The 25,524-nt window shown below is 38.6% G+C and overlaps 1 long non-coding RNA gene across 14 annotated transcripts in view; it reads right to left on the reverse strand.

Moving 5' to 3' along the window:
* The window catches only part of LOC123566839 (uncharacterized), a 149,337-nt gene that overhangs the window by 80,623 nt on the left and 43,190 nt on the right, over positions 1–25,524 (reverse strand). For 7 of the 14 annotated variants that reach the window (XR_012417936.1, XR_006689492.2, XR_012417942.1 and 4 more), the window contains 2 exons: positions 8,185–8,296; positions 89–190 (listed from right to left, as the gene is read on the reverse strand). This is a non-coding gene — a long non-coding RNA (uncharacterized lncRNA). Of the gene's footprint in view, positions 1–88; positions 191–5,115; positions 5,249–8,173; positions 8,297–25,524 lie in introns of all 14 variants that reach the window. The other 7 variants (XR_012417933.1, XR_006689491.2, XR_012417935.1 and 4 more) reach the window with 3 other exon arrangements.

Below are 25,524 nucleotides of genomic sequence, written 5' to 3' on the forward strand. Positions count from 1 at the left end.
ATGTGTGTATTAGTTCATTTTCACATTGCTATAAAGAACTTCCCTGAAACTAGGTAATTTATAAAGGAAAAAGGTTTAATTCACTCACAGTTCCACATGGCTGGGGAGGCCTCAGGAAACTTACAATCATGGCGGATGGGGAAGCAGGCACCTTCTTTCACAGGGTGGCAGCAGGGAGAAGAGTGTGAGCCTGTGAAGGAGGAAATGTCAAACACTTATAAAACTGTCAGATCTTGTGAGAACTCACTCACTATCATGAGAACAGCATAGGGGAAACCACTTCCATGATCCAATCACCCCCCTCTCTCCACACATGGGGATTACAATTTCAGATGAGATTTGGGTGGGAACACAGAGCCAAACTATTTCAATGTGTCTTTGAATTACCAATCGTGATTGAGAAAGGCAGCCAGTAGGATCCTGCTTTTTATTCTCTTAATATTATTTCATGTATAGTCCCCCATGTCATTTCATATTGGAAACACGGTAGTTCTACCAACTATTACCAAAAAAAGAGAAGAAATCCATGATTTATATGCACACAATTGTGCCACAGTACTACTCAGTGTGTCCTGGAAATGTGTCCACAAGATATTTAGCATCATGGTAAGTACATTGTACCACACTGAGGTGACAAATTTTCTTCAGCTGCGTTATGATCATCAATAGGGAGTTCACACATTCTCCCCACCCACATGGTTGGTTGCAGGACATGATCTTGTTATTTTAAAGAGCAACCTGCCAATGAAAAAAATGATCACTTTTGACCCTTTCCCTCAAGATTCAACAAAACTAAGAATTGACAAACTGAAGTCTTTATTGGGTAAAATCTGTAAAATTACAGTGAGCTGACATTTGCTGAGCTTGGAATACACACTAAGAAATACAACAACCATGCAATATAAGCACCTTTATTATCCCTATTTTGTAGAGCAGGAAACCAAACCTTAAAAAAGGTTAAGTAACTAGGCTAGAGTCATCCAGTAAACAAATAGTGGTACCAGGACTCAAATCAAATCTTTCTGGGGTCAAGCCCACATGTATAGCCATTCTGCTCTTTCCTGGGAATGCACATCGGATACCCTTAGGAATCTTTTCTGATGTTTAGGTTCATAGTGTGTTGGTACTGCACCCTGGCTTTCCTCTCTTCCGCAGTGTGCTCTGAGCAAAACAGTTCTTCCCATGATGGAGAGACTCTTTATCAGAATCATTGTATCATGACTACTCTGTTCCCTGGCCCTTCTGTCCTTAATCAAGTCAAGCTAGATAACCATATCAAATAGTGGATTCTGATTTTAAATTCACCACCCCTAGGAAATGGAAAGCCACCAATCTGTTTAGATCAATGGTCTCCAAACTTTTTGGCACCAGGGATTGGTTTTGTGGAAGAAAATTTTTCCACAGAGGGGTGGGGATGTGGGGATGGTTTTGGGATAAAATCGTTCCACCTCAGATCATCAGGGATTAGTTAGATTCTCATAAGGAGCACACAACCTAGATCTCTCAAACGCGCAGTTTACAATAGGGTTCCCGCTCCTATGAGAAACTAATTCTGCTGCTGATCTGATAGGAGGTGGAGCTCAGCCGGTAATGCTCACCTCCCCACCGCCCCTTACCTCCTGCTATACAGCCTGGTTCCTAACAGGCCACAGACCAGTACCTGGGGCCCGGGGGTTGGGAACCCCTGATTTAGATGATCCTATAGAAAAATCAGTTCTGCCCAGGCCTGACCCAGCTTGAAACCTGAAGTGGATGAAGGCACAGGCCTGAGGTAACATACCGTTTAGAGTCACTAAGATGTCATTAGAACCCATCAGAAGTTTCTCAGTGAAGTCAAAAGCATCCTCATGTGGAATAAAAGAAAATGCTTACCATGGAAGGAGCCCTTCTGTGATGTTCATTGGAACTGTAAGGTCCTCTGAGCTGGCCACACATGGTCAAGCCATCGTGACATTTTCCCCTCCCTTGTGATAATGTACTTTGTGATATTCCCCGTCCTTGTGAATGTACTTTGTAACATTCCTCCCCACCCTTGTGACAATACATCCTCCATGCCCTTGTGAATGTACTTTGTAACATCCATCCCCTACCCACAAAAAATTGCTCCTGACTCCACCGCCTATCCCAAACCTATAAGAACCAATGATAATCCCACCACCCTTCACTGACTCCTTTCTCGGACTCAGCCCACTTGCACCCAAGTGAATAAACAGTCTTGTTGCTCACACTAAGCCTGCTCAGGTGGTCTCTTATACGGACGTGAGTAACAGGAACTTGAATAACCATAGCTGTGCCACGAACCCTGGGGCCTTCCAGGTAATAATGCCTTAGGTCAGTTGAAATTCTTAAACTAAAGAGTAATTTATTTTATTATCTAAGTTGTAAACCTTTTATATACCTTCCAATAAATTTTCTCTCCCCTCCCCGCCCCTAAAAAGTCACAAAACAAAACTGAAATTAACATTTCAGTGAAAAAGTGAAAAATGTTTTGGCAACATGAAAGTCCCAAAAAGAACTTTTAAAAACAATTTGAACAAGATTTTATAATTAAATACACATACATTTTCTCTATTCATAGGGACTATAAATGACTTATGATACTGAGTGGTAAATAATGGGAAAATAGTGGCATGAAAAATCACTTCAGACAGGTTAAAATATCGTATTAGATAATGGAAGCCATGTGTTCCAATGTCAAAGGGAGTTAACAAATAGAAATAGGGAAAGGTGAGAATCAACACTGTGGTTGGTGGAGTTGGGAAGGTAATCTCAAAGTATTCTGCCTACAAATTACTTACTAATTACAAATGGGGAAAATATTGATAGCAACTTTCATCATCAGTAATACATTAACATAATCAATAATGGAACAAGCTGATGTTGTGTGCCTCCTGATATGGCGCACAGACTAGGATACAATATCATGCCTGTCGTATTTCTGCCAAAAAATGTATAACCTGAATCTAATTATGCAGAAACTTCAAAGTAAAATTTAAAAATATCTTATAAAATAACTAGCCTTTACTCACAATTTTCAAAAATATATAAGACAAGGAGAGATAAAGAAGCTGTTACACACTATAAGAGACTAAAGAGACATGACAACTAAATTCACAAGATGCTCCTGGATTGGGTCCTGGGCCACGAAAAATAACAACCACAAAAAAACATTACTGGGACAATTAGAGCAATTCAAATCTGAATTTTAGGTTCAGTATTACATCAAAGTTATGGTTTATGATGTTGATCATTGTAGTGTGGTTCCGTAAGAAAAGTCCCTGCTTTTAGTATATACAAACTATAAAGAATTTGTGGCTAGCAGATTATAATATGTGAAAATTACTTTCAAATGGTTTAGGAAAACATAGAGTGAGTGAGAGCAAATGATAAAGCATATGGAATGAAACATTAACAATTGGTGAATCAGAATAAAGGGAACACAAGTGTTTCTTATATTATTCGTGTGACTTTTTTGAAAGTCTGAAATTATATTAAAATAAAAATGTTTAAATGTCCTGTCTCACAGCATTCAATACATCTCTTTTAAGAACATAAAGAGTATATACTTTCTTTTTGCTGCTGTCACAAACACATTAGCTTAAAACAACACAAATGTATTATCTTACGTGCCTTTTTCAGCTTCTAGAGGCTACCTGCACTTCTTGGCTCATGGCTCCTTCCTTACCTCACTCTACCTCTACCTCAACCTCACATCTCCTTCCCTGATCCTGACTCTTGCCTCCTGCTTATAAGGACCTTTGTGAACACTTGTGTATAAGCCACAGAATGGTTGGCTTAAACCAGGGGCCCCCAACTTCTGGGCCACAGACCGATACAAGTCCATGGCCTGTTAGGAACCAGGCTGAACAGCATGAAGCGAGTGGTGGGCCAGCCAGCGTTACCGCCTGAGCTCCACCTCCTGTTAGATCAGCAGTCGCATGGTATTCTAATAGGAGAACGAACCCTATTGTGAACTGCACATGCAAGGGATCTAGGTTGTGCACTCCTTATGAGAATCTAAGTAATACCTGATGATCTGAGGTAGAAAAGTTTCATCCAGAAACCATCCCTGCCTCCCATCCGTGGAAAAATTGTCTTTCAGGAAACCGGTCCCTGGTGCCAAAAAGGTTAAGGACAAATGACTTAAACAACAGAAATTTATTTTCTCACATTTCTGGAGACTGGAACTAATCAAGGGCTGGTTTCCTCTGTGGCCTCTCTGGTTTGCTTTAAATGGTCATCCTTGTGGGCATGCACACAAGGTATCTCGTTTTATGTCCATATTTCCTGTCCTTACAAAGAAAACCAGTCAGGTTGACTTAGGATCCATCTTGATGGTCTCGTTTTAACTTAATCACCTCATTTAAGGCCCTGTTTCCAAAAATAGGCACAACCTGAGGTATAGGAATTTAGGGCTTCAATATATGAATTTTAGGGGAATGCAGTTCATCCCACAACAGCCACATAAATATAAAGACACATGTCTTTCTTATTCTCCCTCCTTCTCACTCCAACCACAGAAGAGGGAGGGCAGGAGAAGTGAAAAGGCAAGTCATGCCCTTCTTTACCTCAAGCCCCTTCCTGAAACTTACCCTGGCCTGGTGGTTTGAGAAAGAGAATGAACATCATATTGGATGTAAGATTTAGTTTTTAAACTACTCTAGATAGGAAAGCGCATTTTAATAATTAAAAGTAACCAGAAAACTATGAGATCTGCCCAAGATATTCTTAAGGGCAGGAAAGGGAGATTTCATGGAATATGGTTGAAAGAAATGATTGGAAAAAAAAACCAAAACAGTTCATATTTCTGTTCTGTTGAGTGTAGACTATTGAATAAACTGAGCATAATATATGTTCATATGTAAAGAAGCCTGTGATATGTAATTTACTGATTAAAACAAATTGAGACTAATGATGCACATCATGATAATATTTAGATAAAAGATTGTGATAGGTGCCTACTGTTATTGGCTGCCAAGCACTCCTTCCCCTACTTTGTCTAGTAACCTTCTCCAGCAGTAGATTAGACATGTGACTCCAGCTGAGCTTCTCATAATACCTCACACCCTTGGCTGGAGTGGTTAATCAACAGGCTAAAGCAATCAGAAACATTACCTGGGATTTTTCAACCTGGGAGACCAACACCTCTTTTTACTTCAGTCATAAAGTTATAAGAGACTCAGGAGGTCCTGGTGGCCACATCCTTGACTCATGGAAAGCCCAATGTGGGAGAATGAAGCCAACACACCTTGAGACATAGAGATGAGAGACAAAGAGAGTAATTCCTGGTGATGTTCTAGTCCTGGCTTCAATCATGTCTAAGGTAGGTAATTCTACTCGTATGCTTCCAGAATTTTGGTTATCCAAGCCAAGGAAATCTTTCTGCTTAAGCCAGTTTGCTTTGATTTCTATCCCTTGAAACCAAAGAATCTTGAAAAAAAAATACGTATTTATGTGGTGTAATTGTGTTTCATGGAAAATATCTGGAAAGATACATACTAAATTGTTAATAATGGTTAATTCTCATTAACATTCTGCTTCCCCCCACTGTTTCATATTCTTTATATTAATTGTTTGCTACATTTATAATAAAATATGTTTAGGAAAATGAGAACACAAACTAGTATACCACTGATGATAGTCAAGAAAAATGTATTCATATATAGTGAATAAGAAGATAAAATTAATTTAGAATAAGAGACGTTTCATTTAACATTTTTAAATGGTAAACCACAGCCCTACAAAGATAAAGGGGATGTTTCAATAAGTCATATACAGAAAGAGCACTAAATATATACGGGACAACCAAATAATACTGATGCAAGAATGCAAATGTCCTCCCCTCCCAAAACCATGGAAACCTCAGGATCTGCCTATGGGGTCACCTCTGAGATCTCTTATGTGCATAGACGCATCTGCTTCCCATGCAACACTGATATATTACTTGATCATTGTTGGTCCTTGTCTTAGCTACCTATGGCTGCATTACAAATGACCCCAAAACTTAGCAGCTTAAAAGAATAAGCATTTATTATCTCAGAGTTTCTGTGTGTCAGGAATGGGGGTATGGCTTAGCTAAGTGCCTCTGACTCAGGATCTGTCAAAGGCTGTGATCAGTGCGTCATCTAGGGCTGCAGTCATCTCAGGGCTCAACCGAGGAAGGATCCTTTTCCAAAGTCACTCACTTGGCTGCAGGCAGGCCTCAGGTGCTTGCTGGCTATTTGATTGGGACATTAGTTACTTGTGATCTGGGCTGTCCATAACATGACAGTTCACTTTCCCAAAACTGAGAGAGAGACAGAGAGAGAGAGAGAGAGAGAGAGAAAGGAAAGCAAGATGGAAATCATAGTCAACCAGGCCTGATTTTGCCCTCAGGGGGACCTTTGGCAATATTTAGAGGCATTCTTGGTTGTCACGACTGTGGGAAGGAGAAGGAAGGTACTACTAGTATCCTGTTTGTAGAGATCAGGGATGTTGTTACACATCCTACAATGCACAAGACAGCCCCCTACAACAAAGAATGACCTGGTCAAAATGTTAAAGTGCAAAGTTGAGAAACCCTGACCTTGAGTGTTGAATGTTTGCAGAGCACATTATGTACATTCCCCCGATCCTCATATGACTCTATAAGGTAAGAGTTATTATCTCTTCCTTTTATTGCTGGGGAAACTGAGGCTTACAGGAGTTCAGTGATTTGCTCTAAGCAAGCAAGTAGGGAGGCTGGATTTGAACGAAGGTTTGGTCTCATTCCATTGCCAGGCTCTTTCAGTGTGAAGCAGGAACAGAGAGAGGTAAGAAAAGGAACAAGCTCTGGGAGAGGGGAGGGGAGAAATGCCCTCTCTGCCAGGAAATGTTCCAGATGCCATTCTTGTCACCTCATTTGAAACTCGCAATGAGGCAAGAACATAAGCCTGAGCAGACTCTGTTCTCTGGGAGAAGACAGTTTGGCAAGGTCCTGGTTTGCATCATTGTTGAGCTGGAGCTGTGGATTGCTATGGTTCCTGGAAATCCACAGTGTCCACACTACCGCACCCTCTCCCTTCTTGGGGCCCCAGCTGGGTCCGTATGAATCACTTGTGACTGCTCGGAGGAGCCATGCTGAGCTCCCCTCCATTCTGCTTTCAATACGGTAGGCCTGGCCTCCTTGGTGCCCAGGGACACACCACCAATAAGAGCACATTGTGAAGCCATCTGATAAGTACATTTCACATTTCTTGTGATTTCACTCTAATTGTGTTCCCCACCCTACCTTCCCCTTTTAAGACTTTCAGAATTATTTCCTTCTGATCCCCTTGGTCAGAATTTGAACATTTCATTTCCCAAATGTCATTTTGAGATAGATTATCTATCATAATTATGCCCTCCCACAGTACCTTCCAGATGGGGATTCAGGATTCACCTCTTGATTTAAAGGGTTTGTTGTTTTTGGTTTTGGTTTTGGTTATGAGATGGACTCTTGCTCTGTCACCCAGGCTGGAGTGCAGTGATGCAATCTCGGCTCACTGTAGCCTCCGCCTTCTGGGTTCAAGCAATTCTCCTGCCTCAGCCTCCCGAGTAGCTGGGATTATAGGTGCCCGCCACCATGTCTGGCTAATTTTTGTATTTTTAGTAGAAACGAGGTTACACCACATTGGCCAGGCTGGTCTCAAATTCCTGATCTCAAGTGATCCGCCCACCTTAGCCTCCCAAAGTGCTGGGATTACAGGCGTGAGCCACCATGCCCAGCTTTGATTTAAAGGGTTTGAATAGGACTTACTCCTTCTAGAAAGGGAACATGCAAGTCCATTTTGAGGAGGTTCTAAAAAAAACAAAGAAGACAAAAAGTAACAAAACAAACAAACAAAAAACAGCAAGAAGCTGTGAGTGACACAAACTTTTAGAGGATTTATATTAAAAATTTTCAGGTTTGTAGGCACTATGAAAGCTCTTAGTTCTTATTTAAAGTTTTACATAAAAGAAAAATTTGGCAGGGGGAAATAGTTTTCTCCACCCAGGAGCTGTAAAAATGAATGAACATCTATCTCCTTAGTTGAGAATTTGTAGGTCTATGCCTGCTGGGATTTCAAAGGGCATACATTCTTTGGCCAAATATGACCTTGGCATATAACCAATCTCATAGGAGCATTAGTTGTTGCAGCTTGAGTCTGTGTTTGAGTGACTAATGTCATCTAACCTTGTTCTTACCATGACCTAAACTTTGGAGCAGTTCTTCAGCTGAACTTGCAGTAGATCTTGTACAAAATTATACAAGCTTCCTCAGTCCTTCCACTGTCAGCTGGTGTCCTGCAGGCTGCATCTAGAAACAGACAAAAGCTGGTCTGAAAACGGCAGTTACCAAGTAACAAAAATGAGTGGGGCCTTTTAAATTCAACAGGAAAACATAGTCAGCAAAACCACACGAAAAGAACAAATCAGGTGACATCTAGTAGCCTGCTCCTTCTACCAGGTTATTTACAGTTTCTGACTGGTTGGCATGGATTAGTTCTCTGATTCGGGTAACAAGTTAGTTATTGAATTACCAGGATTTTGTTTTGACAGAAATTTTCCTTCGGAGTTACCTTTTTTGCCCCCTGAATCTTTTTGGTTTCTATCGTATATAGAAATTCATTACATAAGGATTTTCAAATATTTTTGGAAATGGCCACAGTAAGAAATTGATTTTATACTGTGACAACACATATACACACACACATACACACACACACACACACACACACACACTTGAAAAACTAAGAGAAAAATTCTACAGAAAGTATATTCACTCTTACTATGTATGACTCACTTTAATATTTTCCATTTATTTCTTTCCAGACTAGTCTAGTCTGGTCTGTTAAAAATGTTTTTGGCTGCCTATTAAATTAATTTCACAACCCATGAAAGGAACATGTCCTTCAGTTTGAAAAATATTATATTACTTGAACTGTGGTTTTAAAATGACAATTTATAGCATTCTGATGAAATTCAAAGTATAACTAGAAAGGGAATTTAATCAGTTTCCAGGATCGTTCCTGTGGTATCTGTAATTTTGCTTATCCAACTCCTCAGTGAAATTGTAGTGCACTTATAGTGTCACTCTTTTCTGTTTCAATTCTGATGGTTATATGTGAAAACTTTGCATTTACATCAGTCTCCTTTCTACGTCGTCAAACAGACAGGTTCTTTGGAGCTTCTTCCAGTGTTATACCCAGGAGGTTGGGAACATTGGAGAACATCGTGCCACTTGGCTGTGGTTGGGGTGTATGCAGAGACAAAGGAGTCCATGCTGGAAACAGCATGCCAAGGAAGTGCCAAGCCTTAATCAGAGCCATCAACCTGGAATCAGCACCAGGGAAAGACAGGGTAGCCAGCTGTAAGCCAAGTAAGATGGAGACCGTGAAAGTCATGGCCAGAAGGAAAAGGCAGTGGAGTATAAGGCAGTTCTGAACCAAAGAATAAAAAGCTATGAGGGCTCTTTATACTGTTCTATGGCTCTGGTTAGGCGCATGCTTCAGATGCTTGAAGAGGAAACACCAAAGCTGTTTCCCAGAGCATCGCACTAGAATAAACTTTCACACTCACCCATAATAATTAATCCCATGAGCTATTTTCCCTTAAGAATCTGATATTAAGTTAAAGTTGTATAGTTCTTCTCACCCATATTACATAGTGGCAAATGCCAGACATTACATTGTTTCATCTATAAATATGTCAGTATGTGCACAAAAATGGTTTTTTAAAAATGAAACCCCAAATCCATTATCACACCTAAACATTTTTAACAATGATTTCTGAATACTATTCAATGTTCACTTAATAGTATTCATATTTCCCTATATATTTTTTGTTTGCTTTTACATTTTGTTTACTCTAACAAGGTTTTAAATTATGAGGGCCATACATTTTAATTCATTTAATGCATTTTAACACATTTTAATTGGTTGATTTGTCTCATTTGTCTTTTTCTCATTTGTAACTTCATTTTTTTTTTTTTTTTTGAGTGGTTAAAAGGTAAAATCCAAAACTTCTTTAAATAATGGGATTTTTTTCCAAGGAAATGCAAATTGTTTATTTTGTTTACCAAAATAAACTCGTTTATCAGATGAGAAAAATACCTCCTGGCCTCTGCAAATAGGGAGAAAAGCTTGCTTATGGTGATAGGAGATCCAGGGTGATGAACACTAGGCCTACCTCACTGGGCTCCACTGTTCCTGAAATCTCCTTCATTGGACTCACTTTTTTATACTTCAGAAGAGCCTCTTTTTAAACACAACTGCATTAAATTCCCTTGCTGCCCACCTTCTACTAAGAGGATATCTGTTAATCTCTGTATGGATCTCCAGTTTTTTGCCAGCACAATGTCTATAAATGATGGCCCAAAGGATGACAAGTGTGGTGAGTCATTCAAGAGCCAGTTCTATTCAGCAGAGTTTTAATGTTGAATGCATTTAGCTCTCTTCTAATTCACATGAAGTTGATAATCATGGATTTATTGCTTTTTATGTGATGGTACACACCAGGATAGGATGCCAGTTTTTCTATTTCCAGAAGGTGTTTCCCACATTCACTGGAATAAACTAACTTTCTAATATGGTTTGGCTGTGTCCCCACCCAAATCTCATCTTAAATCATTCCCCACTTGTCTTGGGAGGGACCCAGTGGGAGGTAATTGAATAATGGGGGCAGTTACCCTCATGCTGTTCTCATGATAATGAGTGATTTCTCATGAGATCTGATGATTTTTATAAGGGGCTTTACCCCTTTTGTTCAGCACTTCTCTTTCCTGCTGCCATGTGAAGAAGGACGTGTTTGCCTCCCCTTCTGCCATGACCGTAAGTTTCTTGAGGCCTCCCCAACCATGCTGAACTGTGAGTCAGTTAAACCTCTTTCCTTTATGAATTGTCCAGTCTCAAGAATTTCTTCATAGCAGCATGAGAGTGAGAATGAATTAATACAATTTTCCATCACCATTCAACAGCCATTTCCTACCCTTCAAAGATTATACAGCATGTCATTAGATATATATATATATCCAAGTGTATATATATAAATATATACATATCCAGATATATATATCTAAATAAATATATCCAGATAGATAGATAGATAGATAGATAGATAGATAGATAGATTTTTTTTTTTCAGAGTCTCACTCTGTTGCCCATCTAGAGTTCAGCAGCACAATCTTGGTTCACTACAACCTCCGTCTCCCAGATTCAAGCAATTTTCTTGCCTCAGCCTCCCAAGTAGCTGGGATTTCAGTCACATGCCACCACACCTGGTTAATTTTTATATTTTTAGTAGGGACAGGGTTTCACCATGTTAGTCAGACTGGTCTTGAACTTCTGACCTCAACTGATCCGCCCACCTCAGTCTCCCAAAGTGCTAGGATTAGAGACGTGAGCCACTGTGCCTGGCCTGTTATTGTATTGTATTTCTAAGCTAACAAGTATTTGGAAACTATAAACTGTAGTTCTTGTTTTCTCTTTTTCCTTTGTCATGTTATTATTCCTTTATCTTCACCTGGATTTCTGGGTGACATGAATATCTAGAACTATGTCCAAAAGTAAAAATGCCATGTGACAGCGACCCACAATGTTGTGACCATTTCAATTTTTAAACCATCTTTATTGAGGTATAATTCACATAATGTAAACTGTACCCATTTTAAGGGTACAGTTCAATTATTTTTGACAAATGTATAATTTGTGAAACCTCCATCCTAGTAAAGACAAATATAGAACATTTCATCACCCAAAAAGTTCCCTTATGTCTCTCTGCAGGCATCCACCCACGCCTGGCTCCAGGCAACCACTGATCTGTTTTCTATCAATAGAGATTAATTGTGCCTGTTCTGGAGTTTGATATAAATGGAATCATATGGTATACACTCTTTTGTGCCTGGTTTCTTTAGCTCAGCATAAGCCTTTGACATTTATCCATCTTATTGTGTATGTTGATACTTGTTCCTTTTTATTGCTGAAAATCATTCAATAGCTGTACCATAATTTGTTTATTCATTCCCCCTTTTGATGAACATTTGGATTATTTTAGTTTTTGGCTATTTTAAGCAAAACTGCTAAAACAAATGTGTACAAGCCTGTGTGGACATATGCTTTCAGTTCTCTTGGGCAAATACCTAGAAGAGAAATTGATGGTAAGCATATGCATAACTTTATAAGAAACTACCAAAGTGTTCCCCAAAAAGATTGTATCATTTTACATTAATTCTGGTTGCTCTAGATCCTCACCAACTTTTGCTGTTGTCAGTCTTTTCAACTACAGTCATTCTAGTGGGTTTGTCAGTGAATGTTCCTCTCGTTTTATTTTATTTTATTTTATTTTTATTTATTTTTTTTTTTTGAGACGGAGTCTCGCTCTGTCGCCCAGGCTGGAGTGCAGTGGCCGGATCTCAGCTCACTGCAAGCTCCGCCTCCCGGGTTCGGGCCATTCTCCTGTCTCAGCCTCCTGAGTAGCTGGGACTACAGGCGCCCGCCACCTCGCCCGGCTAGTTTTTTGTATTTTTTAGTAGAGACGGGGTTTCACCGTGTTAGCCAGGATGGTCTCGATCTCCTGACCTAGTGATCCGCCCGTCTCGGCCTCCCAAAGTGCTGGGATTACAGGCTTGAGCCACCGTGCCCGGCGTTCCTCTCGTTTTAAATTGCATTTCCCTAATGATGAAAGATGAGCATGTGGTCATATGCTTATTGGCTTATCTGTATGTCTTCTTCTATAGTGTCCAAATCTGCTCTTGTTATTGGGTTGTTTGACTTCTTACTATTGAGCTATAAGAATTATTTTTATATTCTGGATATAATCATGTGTCAGATGATGTATTATAAATTTTTGTCTCCAGTCTGGAATCAACTTCCAACAGTATAATTCCATTTACCTACCAACCCTTGTTCTTCATGCTATCATTGCCATATCTTTTATTTCCACAAATGTTGTAAAAATCTCATTAAAACGTTATTAATTTTGCTTTAGTAGTAGGTTCACTTTTGAGAAAATTATGAGAACAAATAATATTTTCTTGTAAATATACCCTCTTATTTACCATTTCTAGAGCTTGTCTTTCCTCCCTTAAATATGACTTTCCTTCTGTATCATTTCCTGTTAGCCTAAATAATTTAGCTTGTCTCATGTTGCAGGTCTGTTAGTGATTAATTATTTAAGCTTTTACTTATCTGAAAATGTCTTTATTTGCCCTAGTTATTGAAATATATTTTCACTGGATATAGAATTGTGGGTTAACAAGGTTTTTCTTTGTTTCTTCTTTGCTTTTGTTCCTCACTTTAAACATGCCATTCTTAAGGCTCTACTTATTTTAATTCAAATTAGTTCATTGCTGTGTTTCACATCAGAGAAGACTTTCAGTTCTAGAGTGAACTGAATGTGGAGTTCAACGTGGAGATTTTCCTAGGCAGAAAGACAACAACGTGAGGTATACCTCATGAGTTTCTCTTAGGGATCATGATTTATGTTGCCTTTTTTCCTGATGTTTGACAATAGCTGCTTCATATATAGACATACATATCTCTCTCTATATATATATATATATATAATATATATATATATTTCCATTTATCTGCTGAAATTCCCTATCTACTTACTCACTAAGACATAGTTTCATTGATTTCTTTTGTTCTTGACTGTGGATCACATTTTCCTGTTTCTCTACACATCTAGTAATCTTTTATTATATACTGGGTATTGTTCATAATACATGGTAGAAACTCTGCATTCTGTTATCTTCTGAGAAATAATCTTGTTTTTGTTCTCACAGGCAGATCGGTTTCTGACTGACCACCTTGAACTTGTGTAGGTTTGGCTTCATACTTTGTTGGGGTGGATATGTGGAAAGCTCCTCAACTGTGCATCTTGTGAAAGATTGGTATTAGGCTTTTGTAGAGAAGATTGAGAAAGCAGGCTTTACTCTAAGGAATGGGGCATTACTCTTAGGGTGTGGCCCTTGTGGTCTCAAAGCTGGATTCTTGAGGTGGTAACAAGATGTTAATGATGTCCCTGCACTGTAGCTGCGGAGGATCTCCAGCATTCCTTACTTCTTCTCAACCTTTACTTTCTCTGTTCTTATACCCAGTTGTGTAGCAGTTGCTCTCTGGTAAGCCTTGTGCAGTCTTGCCCTGAATACGATTGTAATCCTCAGCCAAAAACTTAGGGAGAAGTCCCTTCAAGACCTCCCCACTATTCTGTGCTGCTTCTCGACTCTAGTGCCCTACTGTGTAGACTCCAGGCACTTCAGATACCCCAAACTCTGATCTAGGTTTCCTCAGCTCAAGAGGACTACTGTACTTTCGTTAAATCACAGCTCCCTGCACCGTGGCTGGGAAAATGTCCCTAGGCAGAAAGCTGCACCAGCATGGGACTTAAACCTCATGAGTTTCTCTCAGAGATCGTGGTTTGCACCACCTGTTTTCCATTGTTTGACAATAGTTCCTCCATACATTTTGTTCAGTCTTGTGATTGCTTACCACAGGAGGAACAATCCAATACCAGTTATTCCATCATAGCCAAAAGCAGAAGTTCACCAGGATTTGAAAGAAAAATAAAACAGGTCAGGCGTAGTGGCTCATCCCTGCAATCCCAGCACTTTGGGAGGCCGAGGCAGGCAGATCGCTTGAGGCCAGAAGTTCAAGACCAGCCTGGCCAACATGGCGAAACCCCATCTCTACTAAAAAAAAAAAAAAAAGAAAAGAAAAGAAAAAAAATTAGCTGGGCATAGTGGTGCATGCCTATAGTCCCAGCTACTCAGTAGGCTGAAGCACAAGAATCGCTTGAACCCAGAAGGCGTAGGTTGCAGTGAGCCAAGATCTCAACACTGCATTCCAGCCTGGGTGACAGAGTGAGACTCTATCTCAATAATGATACTAATGACATTTCCTGAATCTCTTCCATATTCTACCTCCAGTTTCCCAACCCTATAAAATTCATATTTATGGACCATAATAGGAATGTAAATGCATTAATTCAGTAAGGAGTTTAACATACTAAACTTTCCAAACTAAGCCAATTAGACCACTTGGCTATTTGCAAACACTCTACTGTTCTGAGATTGGTCATTCAGGCTGAACATTTAGTCAATAAGCCTTTCTCTACTACCCCTGCCCCATACAGTCTATTTGAACTGGGCTGTAGCTTCTTGGACCACTTATTGGGTCTGTTTTCAACTTTGATGAAAGGGGAGTCTAGATAGAAAAAGTGTTTGAATAGCCCACTATTTTTGTAGAGCGGGACAGTTAAAGTTCTATCAAAATGTCAGGGAGAATCAGCAAAAGAATGACTCTATCTCATATTTGAATAGTGAATATCTTATTTGGGCCTCTCACTAATCCTCTGAAAAAGGCAATAAGCTGTTATTGCTCCCATTTTGCAAGCGACGAAACTCAGAATCAATTCAGTTAATTGAGTCATCCAACATCACACAGGTAGATGATGTCAGAACTCAGAAAGGCAAAGTCACTGTGAATAAATGTAACAGTTAATTCCCTGTACATGGACACCTCAGGCCAGTTCTGTGAATAGGCAGAATACATGGCCAAGTATGAGGTACAATTTGAGAGATGCCAAATCACTCATTCCCTCGCTAATCACAGGCCTAAAATTTCAGCATTACTCATTCATTTTAGCCTGAGCCATCGATGACCTGTTAAAATGGAAATCTAATTACCTTCCACGTGTACAGCAATTCACAATTTTCCAAAAGTGTTCTATGTTTAATAATAATAATACCTAACATTCATGATGGGCACTTTTATGTGGCAGGCACTGTTTTAAGTGTTTTACATATATTGACTATTTTTATCCACACCATAATTCTATGGGAGGGGTACTATAATTATCTCCATTTCACATATGTGGAAACCAAAGCTTATAAAGATTAAATAACTTGCCTAAGGTCACACAATCAGAAAGTGGAGAAGGTAGGATTTGAGTCTGGATTCAGAGTTCTTGCTTTTAACCATTAAACTTTTTGTTTGCTGTGCCATTTGATCCAATTCAAAATCCTACAACATAAGGGCATCATTAAACCACCCTTTACAGATGAACAAACGAAGACCCAGAAAATTTACATGACTTTCCCAATGTTCCCTCAGCTAATTATTGATTAATCCTGAAAATCATAACTCCTAGTTAACTCTTTCCAATATACTAAACCAAAAGAACTACTAGTTAAGTCATTATCAGCAAAAAGAGAGATTGGAGCAAAGACAGTTTCATTTTGATGAGAGATAATAAGATGTTCTGAGCAGCTAAAAGGCAGCTTGAGAATTTTCCAGCCTTTAGATGGTAATAGGAAATATTAATTTCATTTTACAAATATTTGCTGATTCCCTAACTACATTCCAGGCACCATTCTCAGTGCAGGAACACATCTATGACCAAAGAAACAAAAAATCCCTGCCTTTATGGAATTTACATTCAAATGGAATGTAAAAAAAATTACTGGTGGTACAGAAGAATTATACTGAAAATAAAGAGGTACAATGTGAAGCAGAATTGACAGCAAATCCAGCTGGAAATACTTTTTCAAATCTACTCCTTCAGTAACTCACTTATTTTACACACGCTTCTTCTAGGAAACAACCCACTGATATGTGAAACGTAGGCAATATTTTCAAAATACAATGCCAAATTTGTTGGTGATGGTATAAATTTAAAACTCTTAAAGGGAGAGATGAGTTTTCCCAAATAAGATAGGACTAGTTGGAGCTGTAAAGGCACAAACTTTATGACATGTTTGAGTAAATAAGATCTTTGAGAAAGTTGCCCAGCCTGAAACAACAGAGAGTTGCAATGTATCAACAAAATCTTCTAAGATTCTTCCCTTTTAAAGTCTACTTTTAGGTTATCAAAGGTTCTCACCACTAAAAAGTAGAATACTGGCAGGTAGAACAGGTGGGATCATTGATGGGAAAGAAGACTAATGAACTATCTTTAGTTCTATGCAAACTACCTTCACCATCATCATTTTAATAGAGGTCTGGCTTCTCCAGCTCTCTACTTGGATTTACTCTAACCAGTTGGTTGCAGTTGACCAGGGACAGATTCTTAGTTCACAACAGAAAAACCTCTGCTTTGATTCTTTAGCCTGAGTTACTAGACAGCAGCAGTTACCACTCTGAGGGATCCAGCTCTTGCTTTTATCAGCAGTTCTTAATCATGCCTGGCAGGCAAGAACCTCCACAAAAAAAAATTATTTTTCCCCCTCTCTCTTGCTGGCCCCATCCACACCAATTTTTGTAAGATCTCTCTAGGAACCACACTTAACGTTCCAAGGGATTGATGACTCCCTATACCACTTCGTTCTTAAGATTCAGGAAAGTGTTCCCCTCACCCAAGATAGCCTGAAATTGCAAAGGGTTTCACTCTTTTAGCCTAAGACACTGTTTTAAATTGAAATGCAAATCCAGTCCTGTCATTGACAAGTTTGGGTGAATGAAACTGTCCAATTATTTCCACTGGAAAGGTGTGTGTGGTAGAGGTAGGGAGAGGTGAGAAGAAGTGCACCGGGCAAGGAAGGGAGAAGCAGGAAAAGGAAAAAGTATTGCAAAAGGAGAAAGGAGTCTGGGAACGGAAGCCAGGACCACTGATGGCAGATCTGTCAGCTCCTTGATTTCCCCAAGGGCTGGTCTTGTACTTGGCAACTAAACCATTGTCTTTCACTAAACACAGCCTTAGTAGTAGCCTCTTGCTGTTCAGCCATGTAAATCAGAAATGGGAACTGGAGGTCAAGAGGGAGGCCAGTATGGGGGCCGGTGGGATACGCTGCCAACGTCTGTCTTGGAGAACAAACGGCCAATTACCCTCCAGTTATTGGGACTGCTACTGGCACTCTACCTTCAGCCCTTTGTGGGGATTGCCTCTGCTGAAGGAAATTACCTTGACCAAGATCACACCTAGACCTGCTTCAGTTCTATTGATTTTTCTTGTCATAATGATCATTTATGTTTCCTTTTTTCTAGATACAGATGAATCAGGGTTTTGAAACCAGGCAATATCATATTCTTTTCAGTTTGCTTCCAGATGTCCTCCCAAAGATGACCAGCCAGGCTTTGTGGTAAAGCTATTTACTAGGTCAGGGTGACTTTAGGACTTCTGTGAGCATATCTGATAGTTTAACGTTCATGCTCATAATCAAAATTTGAATCATTGTATTTCTTCACACTGCACTTTATATTCACCCTCACTGACACTCTGCTGCTGATTTTCTTGTGAGCTCTGTGATTATCTTCACTGATTGACTTTTCACTGCCTCAAACAAGTTAATATCTCCTACAAACTTAGAAGGTTGACTGCAGGTGTCCTTTGCCAGTGTGTTCCTGATCATAAGGAATAACTAGTTGTGCTCTGATCCCTTGAGATTTCATTATTTCGGACTCCATTATGTGCTCATATTCCTACCTTTTGTTTTTTGTCTTTCATTTATATGATTTTTTTTCCTTTGCAAAGTAACCCCACAAGTTCCATGATGATGTGCATTTGTAACTGATATAATGTGGTAGTAACCATAGGGCTACCCTGAGATATACACTGATTTAGAGATTTCATGGGTGTATAAGCCAGTCACTGTTTGATTAGTTCTTGGCCAAAAGAACTGGGAAGGCATGGGCAACAATATGCCTAAAGCAGAATCCAGGGCCTTTTTAAGTCCAGGCTAAGTTCAATCCAGTCTTTTGCCTCAGTCAGCTCCTCAGTGAGTTCTGAACTCCTTCATTGGCCCTAAACATGTTCCACTTTTTAGTTATGACCTGAACAAGTCCAGTGTCCTGAGTATGGCCTCTTTAGCTTTCCTTAGGTTGAATTCATTCCCTACAGATTCTAAACAGACTCAGAATGAGAACCATCCACAAAGGAGCTGGTGAAATTAATACCTTTGGTATATGGACGAGTCATCTTAGGAAAACAAAATCAATAACAGACTTCCAGTGTAGACAGGAACTTCTACATTGTAAGATGTCAATGTGTAAAACATCATTGTTGCATTCAAGATGTGATGAATTTGTAAATCCAGAGTTTCTTTATGAATGTATGTTGGAAAAAATCTTAAGATTCTGCAACTTACTAGAGACTGTGAAGAATAATGTTGGCATAATTTATAACATCACAAGGAAAAAAAAGCACCTATTTTCTCATATTGATACATGAAGAACTGGAAAAGAAGGCATCTTATAAGGTATGAATTTAAAGTCTCTATTCTTCCTGGCTGTGAATCACATCTCTAAATATAGATTTGCGTATGTGTAAATGCACACAATTGTAGCATCTTCCCTGTTGACTCAAAGGATTTTATTTCAAGTTTTTATTTCTAAGAAGTCACTGTTCTTTCCTATTCCTGTATGCCTGAGTCACCCCACCCCCACCCCCTTTGCTCCCTGTAATATCACAGGGACAGATTTACACAATTCAAGTACAGGGTACTTTTAGAAACAAGCTGCTACTGAAATTTAGCCCTCCTAATGAGAATCGAAACACCATATCATATTCGAAGACAAAGCTCCTCATCTAGTGATTATTGATAAGGCAGCATGCTATTTACACATCATGAATTATGGGTGTTGAAAACTTAAGTGGGATCCAATAGTTTGCTGTTGAAATTTTCTAAACACACTATAAACCTATTCAGGTCATTGGTAACAACAAACTAGATAGACAGATTTAGTTTACATATTTGGATATTTTCTTGGTAATCTACCTATGCTTAAAATAGACTGCATGTCATCTATTTATATTTATGTGTTAATATCACTCCATAGGACACCCAGTGCTCCAACACTCAGCCATGTGACTAAGTGTTGAGAAGTTGGCAATCCAACTACTGTACTGGGGACATGGCAAAGTATATGGTAGTATTGTAACAGTAAAGTTAGACCTGCCAAAGGAAGCATTCAGTGTTGACTTTAAACAAGTCTACAGACAGGAAATTTTCAGAATTGTGAGTACCAAGGACATCCTGCCGGTCTATAAGATTAACTTCACCACTAAGCCTAAGTCATGAATACTCACAAGGACCAGGCATTAACATCTTTTTAGATGTCAGCACTAACATGTCACCACTCTAGGCAAATCCAGCCCCTACCCTACCCCTGTCCTAGTGAAATAATAAAAAATCTGGACTCATAAGTTTATATAGGTTAATGGCAGGATAAAGAACAGAACTTAGTTCTGGGATTCTTACTTTTGGCTAAAGCACGAGTGTCACGAGGATTTCTTCCTTGTTCCTTCCCAGAAAGTAAAGTTACCAAAAAAAAAAAAAAAAAAAAAAGCTGGAGAACTATGAATTAATAATAAAAATAATAATAATTTTATTATTATTATAAAATTACAGTGGGATTTATGATTCACATTTTATTCCACTTCTTGCCATTTAGAAGCTTTCAACGATCATTTCTGGTATTTTCTAGTGTCTTATATGCTAAATGATGATAGTTATTATTTTCTTTCTATCCTTCCATCCTTCTGTTACTAGTACTTACGTGATTTTTATATGATTTCTAATTGCCAATTCTATTTAGGAAAAGATTCACACAGAAAACTTTGTTCCAATATGAATGTTATTGTTACACTCAGCTGTGTGTTCTTCTGTCATGTTCTGAATATAGCTGAAGAGACTGAGTGTCTGTCAGCATCTGGTCCGTGCAGACTGCCAAACTATAGTGTTATTACAAGGGTCTGGAGATCAGAGTAAATGAAAACATTTTCCCTTTTCAGTTTCATTTATTACCCAAATTATTCAAAAAGAAGGAAGGAGGTCCACATTCTTCACATTTTAAGAGTACAAAATAGATGATTTATAAAATCAACTAGTTCCTTGATATGGTCTTTATCAAAAGTTAATTCTTTTCAGCCTCTAGAGTGTTATGTTACCATCTTTCAAACTAGGAAACATTTGTGTGTTGTGTTTGTTTTAAGTTTACTTATGTCAAAAAAAGAAAGTTCTATTGAGTCCTGGCATTTGTCCACAAACAGGGAAAGATATAGTTTCTCCTTGTTTCCCTTACCATTCACATAGTTACCATCAAAATTCTCCTCTTTGTTCAGAACCTAGAAGGCTATGTCCTAGACAACTTTCTGAATTTTTATGCCTTTTACTTGGTATAAATTTGCAGTCCTTGGGAGATGTCTTTTGATCTTTTTGCCTGATTATCTTTCCATGAGAAGTGGAGTATATTCCAGAATTCTTTGAAATCCTCTATATTTCTTTCCCTTCCAGAAACACTTCTTTCAGATTCAGTCCCTTGCAACTATCAACTTCACATGCCAAATATAAGTGCTTCCAGCCATCTCACAGTATCAGAAACTGCAGTTCTATGTGGGGAGAAGGGAGAATGTACATGAGTCTGGTACCCTGAAAGTAGTTCTTGTACAATAGCGGTGATGTCTCCCTCTCTCTCTATCCCCCCAGTCACCCACCCATCCCCACACCCCCATTCCCCCCCAACACTCTTGTCCCAGGGTCAAATGCTCCTGTCTATGGAGTAAGGGGAGTAGCCCCACGCTTCTGCCTCTTAGCTTCATTCCAAATAACATTAGTTGATAAACTGATAGTGTTAGTAACTTATAAGAGTCACTTTTTGAATTTTCTTGGTGGTGAATAACCCAGAAATCCCTATTAAGCATTTTCAGCAGGAGACTAACTTGACCAGATTCATATTTTCAAAAGACTACTTAGACAACAGTGTAGGAAATGAGTTTGAAGAGGGTTAAGAATGAAAGCAGGAAGCCAAATTAGGAGGATGTGTATGAATCCAGGAGAGCAATAGTAAGAGTTGGACTGGGAAGCAGCAGTAGAGATGGTGAGGAGGTGACAGATTTATGAGACGTTTGTGAGGTAGAATGGACCTGGAAAACTCTTCCCGTGGTAAGTAGGCCAGTTCAAGGTAAACACCTGTGACTGTGCTAAATGGGGAAATTGGATGATTCTATGTGACTTCTATGAGTAATATGAATTTTAAACTGTTTAATTTATTGCAAAAAGGATGCCACTGTAGTAGACAAATCAACATTCCTTCCTAAATGTGTTTACAAGTATTTTTTCTGTTTGTTATCAATCCTTGAATATCATGTTTATTTAACTATGTCACAGCCAGGTAAATTTTTAGGCAATTTCTTCATTTTATGCAAACGAAGAGTGAATAGTATTAGTTTGCTTTAAATGGATATTCAAAACTGGAGAAATTACAGGATCTGGTGGTGCTGTCATCTGGATTGCCGCCTAGTGACCAATATTTTGCACAGCAGACAAGGTACCCTGAGGATGTCACAATCAAGAGTCACTTTGCTACTAGAAATTCATGTGTGTCAGTATCCTCACAGACTACTACATAAGCTGAATGCTTGCCAACTGTAATCCAATTCACTTACTCTGTGATTTTAGGCAAGTAACTTCATCTCAGTGGGCCTCAGTTTCCAAATCCATAAAGTGAGCACTAGTTCATTTCTAAGGTGGTTAAAAATCCTCAATAGTTCAAAGGCTCATCTTCGTCGCAGACAATCAGAAACAATTATCCAGGATAAAACACAGGTCTTTTTGCTTTACTTTGTCACCGAAATCAAATATTGTATAGCCAGCTTAAGCTTCTTGAATGACCTCAGATTTTGAGAGCTCACATTCAGCACAACAGTTTAATCTCATTTCAAGTTCCCCAATATATAGACATTTTGAAGTAATTGTCTACATTGTTAACCTCAGTGATTTTTTTCTAAGAGCCAAATTAAATAATAAAATAATATTATGTCACTATTTAAGACACTCCTATTGTCTTTATAGGCCACAGCAGTCATCTCCAAGACTTAGATTATTTATCTGATTATTTATCCTTGTCAGAAAAAAGATGAACATGCAACTCCTGTGTTTTTTCTGTTGATAGGTAATGTGCATGGATAACCAGAATGAAATAGTAATACATAATAAGTGATTAAGTGATTTTGGAAAAAGAAGCATTTGGCTCATAAAATAATATCTTGATCTTTTAAAAGAGATTTTAAAATAAGAAAAAAGTATTTTGAACTTACCCACGTAATTACCATGTTAGGTGCTCTTTGTTCCTTTGAGTACATCTAGACTTCCATCTGGTTTTTCTTGAAAGAATTCTTTTAAGATTTCTTAGAGCACTAGTCTACTGATGGTAATTTTTTTTCAGTTTTTTTTTAATGCCTGCAAAAATTCTTTATTTTGCTTTCATTTTAAAAATATTTTTGCTGAGTATAGAATTCTAAGTTGACAGAGTTTTCTTCTTTCAGTACTTCAAAGATGTTATTTCACTGCCTTTTTTTCACTTGCATTATTTCCAACAAGAAATCTGCTGTCATTCTTGCTTTTGTTCTTCTTTATTTAATGGGTGTTTTTACTCTTGCTCTTTAAGACTTTTCTCTTTATCACTTGTTTTAATGGACTGGATTAGAATGTCCTTTGGTGTAGTATTTTTCATCTTTCATTTGCTTATGGTTCATCAAGATTCTTGGATCTCTAAATATTTAGTTTTCATCAAATTTGGAAAACTTTCAGCCATTATGTCTTCAAAAATGTTTACCCTCAGCCTTTCTTCTTCTTTAAAACTCTAATCATGTATATGGTAAGTCAGTTGAAGCTGTTTCAAAACTCTGATATTCTTTAATGTGTTTGTTTGTTTGTTTGTTTGAGACGGAGTCTCACTCTGTCACTAGGCTGGAGTGCAGTGGTGTGATCTTGGCTCACTGCAACCTCTGACTCCCTGGTTCAAGCGATTCTTCTGCCTCAGCCTCCCAAGTAGCTGGTATTACAGGCATGCACCACCATGCTCAGCTAATTTTTGTATTTTTAATAGAGACGAGGTTTCACCACGTTGGCCAGAATGGTCTCGATCTCCTAACCTCGTGATCCACTCGCCTTGGCCTCCCAAAGTGCTGGGATTACAGGCGAAAGCCACCGTGCCCAGCTGATACTCTTTAATGTTTTAATAGTATGATTTTCATTCTAAAATTTCAAGTTCACTATTTTTTTCTTCTGAAGCATCTAATCTGCTATTAATCCCATCCAGTGTACTTGTCATGTTAGACATTGTATTTTTCATCTTTAGAAGTTCACTGTGCATCATTTTCATATCATCTATGTGTCTCTTAAAACTGCTCATATTACTTTCTACTTACTTGAACAAATGGAATGTATTAATCATGTATACTTTAACATCCTTCTCTCTTAATCTAATCATCTGTGTTACTTCTGAGTCTGTTTCTAATTAATTGATTTTCCTCCTCATTATAGATTGTCTTTTCTGCTTCTTTGCATGTATGGAATGTTTTTATTGGATGCCAAGTATGGTTAATTTTATATTTTGGCATGCTAGATTGTTTTGTGTTCTTTTCTAAACTTTTTTCTGGGATGCTGTTGAGTTTCTTAGAAACAGTTTAATCCTTTTGTGCCTTGCTTTTAAGCTCTATTAGGTAGAACTAGAGCAGGCTTTAGTCTCAGTAATTAATCTCAAGCAGAGGCAACATTTTGCAGTGTATGGAGACACTTTCAGTTGTTACAACTGGGAGGTAAGGGGAGTGCTACTGTCATCTAGTGGCTGGAGGCTAAAGATACTGCTACACATCCAATAATGCACAAGACAGCACCCTACAACAAATAATCATTGGCCCAAAATGTCAATAGTGCCAAGAACGAGAAACCATGGTCTAGGGCTATTTTGATTCCACTACTGAGACAATACCCTTCTGAGTGCTCTACCTGATGCTCTGTGTATTCAGAGATTTCTCTATCCCAGTGTGGGGAAAAGAAAACTATTTCAAGCCCCATGGGAGGTTCGAGAATTGTTTTCTCTTCTTTCTGGTGGCCTCTTTCCTCACACACATGTCCTGATCAATTCTCAGTCGAAGAGTGGAAGGACTCCTCTACAGATTTTTAGAGGTCTGATTCTGTAAACTCTTCTTCAGGACTTTGCCCTGTGAACTCTAGCCACACTGGTCTTTCTGGAATCTCAACTATGTCTCCTGAATGCAGGGTGTCTGCAGGCTCTATTTGGGATGTCCTTTCTGTTCAGTGGCCCAAAAACTGTCCCTAAGCAGTAAATTGGGATATTTATAGGGCTTGCCTTATTTGTTTCTCTTCTTCTAGGAATGACTGTCCAGCACTGCCTGTTGTTCAGTGTCTGAAAGTCACTGATTTATATATTTTGCCTGTTTTTTGATCATTTCACTCAGGAGAGTAAGTCCAATCCCTGTCCCTCCATCATGGCCAGGGGTAGAAGTGCTTGAATAGTTTTAGAGTTTTAGTTTTTAATATGCTTTTAATCATTAAGTTGTCGTATTATTATTAGCTAATGTCTTAGGACACAATTGCAGGGTTCATCCTTTAAAATATTTCAAATACTCTTGTCAATTTAGATGATTTTCCCTAGCTTTGTGTCACCTCTAATTAGGCTATAGTCTTTATCTTGTTAGATGGCTGATTAATAGCTTATATAGGAGCACATATGTCAGCTCTGTCATTTTCTTGTTCTTGGTATTTGTGTTATTTTACTATCTTCAATCTGTGTTTTGTTTGCAGAA

This window comes from Macaca fascicularis, chromosome 9, assembly GCF_037993035.2.
Source record: "Macaca fascicularis isolate 582-1 chromosome 9, T2T-MFA8v1.1".
NCBI classification, from domain to species: Eukaryota; Metazoa; Chordata; class Mammalia; order Primates; family Cercopithecidae; genus Macaca; species Macaca fascicularis.